This window comes from Glycine max, chromosome 2 (genome assembly GCF_000004515.6).
Source record: "Glycine max cultivar Williams 82 chromosome 2, Glycine_max_v4.0, whole genome shotgun sequence".
Classification (NCBI taxonomy): domain Eukaryota; kingdom Viridiplantae; phylum Streptophyta; class Magnoliopsida; order Fabales; family Fabaceae; genus Glycine; species Glycine max.
In genome coordinates, this window is record NC_016089.4 from 47,717,695 (window position 1) to 47,723,694 (window position 6,000).

Below are 6,000 nucleotides of genomic sequence, written 5' to 3' on the forward strand. Positions count from 1 at the left end.
ATTTTATTAAATTTTCTTTAAAATAATTTGTTATTTTATATTTTAAATATTATTCAAATTTTAAATTAACTCTTAATTAAAGATTTAAATTAATTTATATATATAAAATATTAACATAAAATGAAATTTAAGTTAAATGTGTGATCTTATAATCAATATTTTTCATCAAAATATATTTTTTATATATATCAACCATAGATTCACTCATTGAATTTAAATTTTGTATTAATTTCTATAATTTTTTTAGGTTAAGGAGAAGTTGAATTTAAAATATATATAAAATAATTTTCTTTAACTTTTTGAAACAAATCAAAATTTTACTTAAATGATTTATGATAATTATTACATTTATAACTTTAGATCATGTAGTCTTGTTAATAAAAAATAATAATAAATAATAGATCATATCTTAACAAAATTTATCACTTAATAATTTAAATTGACAAAAAATATTAAAAAAATGAAAACCTTGGGGGCCTAAGGCAAAGGCCTCAGTGGCCTTATGGTCTCCACAGCCCTGAAACCAAGCTATACACAGCGTAGTATTTTTGCGTCACAGGTATTGGTCAAGGATGGAATTCGGTGGAGAATTGGTAATGGTAGCTCCATAAAACGTTTGGATCCAACCTTGGTTGCGAGCATCAACAAGCCTATATATCATTTCATCTATCCCACTCAGGTTCAAAGTTAGTTCACTCATCAACCACCAACAACGATTTTGGCGTCAAGATGTACTAAAAAAATTTCAATGGCAATGACTAAAGAAATCTTGTAGTCCTCCCCTTGTTAAACAATGAAGTCGAGGACAAAATTATATGGAGATTAATTGCAAATGGTGAGTACAATGTCAAATAAGCTTACCACAATCTCATGGAAACAATAGTCCAAAATGACCACTTAAAGGTAGTTGAAAATTGGAATATCATCTGGAAATTACAAGTTCCACCCAAGGTAAAGCATTTCTTATGGTGTGTTCTTAGAAACTGTTTTCCTACTCATGTTGGGCTCCAGGCCAAGGGAGTCATGTGCCATTCTACTTGTTGTTATTGTCATGACAATTTTGAGAATGACTTCCATATTTTCTTTGGCTATGAGTATGTTTAGAACATGTGAGAAGTTGTTGGACTTTGGAGTTTAATTGAGCCAAAAAAATCTATCAGGTTGAATCCATAAGCAAGCTAATCTTTAAGCTCTTGGAAACTAGCAATTCCAATCTCCAATCAAGAATTGCTATGGTTTTATGGTGTATTTGGAGAAGACGAAACAAAAGACTATGAAATGAGGTAGACACTACTCCAAATATCTCAATCTCTCTCACTATGCAATTCTTCCATGAATGGAGCCATGCTCGAAAGACCTCTCAACCACCGAGAGCAATTCACACAACTAATACACACTCGTGATGGACAAAACCACAAAAGGACTACCTAAAGATCAACGTAGATGCAACACTTTTCACTAATGAGAACAAATTTGGTATTGGTCTTTGTCTACACAGTGAGGATAGAACATTTACAAAAACTATGCAAGATTCTAGAAGACCAAAAGTAAAGGAAGCAGGAGCATGAGCCTTTTTCCATGCTATAAAATGGGCACAAGAGTTAAACATCTTCAAGGTTATTTTTGAGAATGATTGTAAGGCATTGGTTGATAATTTACAAGAAAATCAACATGGTTTTTTTGAATACCACATGATACTTCTTGAATGTAGAACAAGGATTATAGTTATGTTCCAAACTCAATGGTAAGTTTTGTTGGGAGACAAGTAAACCAAGTAACTCATTCCCTTATAAGGGTTTCTCGATTTAATACTCATATCCATGAGTATGATTATATTTTAAATTGTATCTTGTCTTTGATTCATAATGAAATGAAATAGTCTTGCTTCTCTTAAAAAAAAAAAAGGAGGTCTACCTTGGATGAATCTCTTAAAAATGAGTTTGAAATATTAAATGAATTGGATAATTTTTTGAAAGATTAGGATGACATGTACTTTTTCTTTAATTTCTTAAAAAGAATCGAATGTGATTAAATTGTTTTTTAATGATTTATTTATGAGAGTATATAATGTGTTGTTGAAAATAAGAAGATATTTTTTTAAATAACAATGACACATTTTAAAAAATGAGGATCCATTTTTTTAAAGAACTTGAATCGAACACTTCTATATTTACATGAAATAAAAATATATTAAAAGTTGATCCTTTCTATCTATAATAATGTTATTATATTTTTAGTAAAAATAATGTCATTATATTAAATAAAAATAAAAATACATGATTAAAGTGGGTTCAAATATTTCAACCCCTAATCAATAATTTGTTTTTTAAGATGATTGATGAAAGATAAAATATGTAATTAATATTTCAGTCATTGATAAGAAAATTAATAGTTAATATTCTAATGTATTTATGATTTATTACATACATAAATTAAAATCACCCATTTTTTATATTCAACAAATAAAATTACTTTCTTTCAATTTAGAAAAGCCGAGTCCTAATGCTGTATAGTTAGACTTTAGAGCCATGAGCAATACAATTTGGCAGCCAGGCTCCAATATAAGTTAGAAGTTAGAAGTTAGAACCAGTCAAAACAAAAAACAAAGTTTGTTTACGTCTCTAGAAATTCAAAATTTTCCGTTCGTGTGGGAGAATGATTGTTCTCGAACACATGATTATTACGTGTATTCTCTATTCGAGCCCAACAAAATTATCATAGATGATGAAGTTTTTTAAAAATATTTAATAAATGCAGCTGCATATTTAATATGAGTATTACAGTTTTTTTTTCTCAAAAAAAGAGGGATTATTAAGCTAATATAACTCAGTCAAATAATTCGATCATATGCTCAATGATAAGCCATAAATCAAATTATATCATCATACATATTATCAAACTCGATTTAAAATATTAATTCTGAATTTAAATTATACTTACTTCAGTTGTTGAAAGTTCTATTCTCAAATCAAACATACTTTAAAGTTTCTCTCTTCTCCAATTGCTTAGGATCTAGGAAGGGTTCTATCGCTGTTATTGGCGTGGCTAATTAGCACACTTATTATTAAAATGGAATGCATCTTTCAAGTGATTACTATTGTTAATTTTCTTTCCCCGTTAAGTCACGTTATTCTTTAATACATAATGATAGATCCTTCTTACAATTTTTCTTATTATTCTTATAAAAAATATTTTTAATATTTTAAAAATGTAAAGTACATTCAATATTTGTTATAAATATAAAAATTAAAATCCGATGTAAAAGAATTTAAAATTACTTTTTTAAATTTATTGTATCTTGTTGAAAAATAGGTGACTGAAACCTAACTTGCTATTTTCACACCGTTCCCCACTAACACTCATATTAAATTGACCTATTCAGTGACTGAGACTTGTATTTTTATTTTTTTTGGTAATGACCGAGACTTGTATGGATGAACGACAATGCTAAATTGCTAACACTAATACATTAAATAAGAGTCTCCTGCATTATTGTTCTTTTGCAAATGCACGATATTATTGATATTCAGCAAATGAGGTCATTTAGAATTGAATGAATTTATATCTTTTTTTTGTACAATAATTTGTATCTTTTAAAAAGCCGTGACATGTACACTATTTTTTTTTATAAAATAATGGGCATTAGAGAATTCTTTAAGAATACGTAACATTATTGATTTGTCTTAATCAAAATACAATAAAGTTCTCTAAAAAAATCAAAATACAATAATTTTTCAATAATTAAATGAGTTCATTTAGCAACAGTTATTAGTAACAGTTATTACTATATTGTGCATTATAAGTTTACCTTTTTAAATATTATTACAATTAGGAAGTTTTTCAATAATTGTTTTTTCTCCCCTTAATAATTTTTCATTTACAATTACTAATTTTTCGGATTACGGTTAATGTTCAGTTTAAATAATGATATTCTTTGGTCTATGTTGGATTAATTCAAATTGTAAGAGTCGAAGTTAACATCAAGTATAGGCCTTCTAATATATTCGTGAATCATAAATTACACATTAGTGTTGAAGCAAAGTTATAATGTTGCTACCCCAAGAAAGAGTATTATTGCTCACATGAGGTCTTGGGCTTTGTGCCATAGAATCTAGACCATTTCAAATTCTTATAAATAAACCAATGTCATTGTGGCATATACGTATTTAATATTTTATTAGATAGAGGTAAGCATGATCTGGTATAATATTGAATAACTTAAGCATGCATTAAAGTATATTTTGCAAATATTCATTCACTCACATGATATCTTAACTATACTTGAGAGCTTACCACCAAAGATTCTTTAACTTCGGTCTATGTAGAAGTCGATTTTAGTCAATACTCACCAAAGTTTAGTCATAATTAGAATTTGTTTGAAAATCAATTAGGAATTTCGTTTTACGCTAAAACAATTTTTCACTTTCCTAGACACTAAATGTGATGGGATATAGGCTTTAGTTGCTATCTTGAATATATATATATATATATATATATATATATATATATATATATATATATATATATATATATATATATATATCGTAGTAAATTTAATTTTTATATATGATTGTTAACACAAGATGATAAACAACTCACTGTGAGCTCACTTCGGATAGGCATATATTAAAGGTGTAAATTTTTCAGTTCAACTCGTTTGCAAAACTCACCTTCACATGTATTACACTCATCTCGTGGAGTTATGGCTGAGAATGAAAATAAAATAGTCAATCCCAAAGACAAGATAATACAATAACTACAAAAATAGATTGTCAAATTGAAGCAACATCCAAAACCAGTTTAACCACCCGCTGTTAACGAGTTACAACTAACTGAGTCTCATATCATCAAAATCAACTATGTAATTAATTGATTGATGAATAGTATACAAAATGAGTGTTTACATGCTATTTATAGAGTTTGTTAGAAGTATACTAGTAATAACAGTTACAAATTTACTAACTAACCAATTTCAACTAGCAAAACTAAATATCCATGGCCACTAACAAGTACGAACAACAACAACAAAAAAACATTATACAGTAAATCTCGTGAGGCTATGTAGTTCGCAATGCTGCAACAACCAAGTACAATAATCTTGCATTTGATACAAAACCTGTACAACATTGCCTCTTTATCAAACACGTGTACAAACGACACTTACTCAACTTTGCATAGAGATGGGTTTGTCATCACCTTATATTAAAACTACACTAATTGAGATCTGTACCCAACATAACTACTAACAAAATATCACTATCCTGTAAATTGTTTTGAAATTTTTTAACTAAATCTTTAAACTAAAAAATATATATTTGAGTTTTTGATCTTTTAATTTTTTTTTAATTAAATCTTGGAGTTAGTAAAAGTGTCAAATTATTACTTTTACGGAGGTTTCAATTCTATATAAACTAATTATAGAAATCGAATCACAAAATTTATAGAAGATCAAGAATCTAATTATATATTTTTTTAATTTTAAAACCTAATTAAAAATGTAAAAATATAAATTGAAGGGCATGATGATAATTAAATTAAACTTGTTGAAAAAGAACAAAAATAGCCCTTCTCTCAGCTGCAAAGTGCAAAGCAGTGAAAAGAAAAACTCAAATAAATGCATGTCTAACAATCATCTGCATCTAACAACCAATCTATTTTACACGATGTCCTTTTTATTTTAAATATTTTCCCCGCTGGTTTCCACATCAACAAAAAATAATGAGGATGCAAAAGAAGGATAGTTGTACGTGTTGAGCTACCAGTCATATCAAATTATAGGCTGAAAAAAACACCACGGTGGCATATCCGAAAGAAAGGCAAATCCCTGTTCTTATATTAATTTGAAATCATATAATAAATGGTTGGGTCCCAAGACACGTGAAGTGAAAATAATGGCCATGTTCCTGTCAACTCCTTAATTACCAATATTTCAGAAAAAGAGCAAAGCCTAAACGGTGTACCATGGTTTACAAAATTGTTCAGATTGCTTATTATAGAACA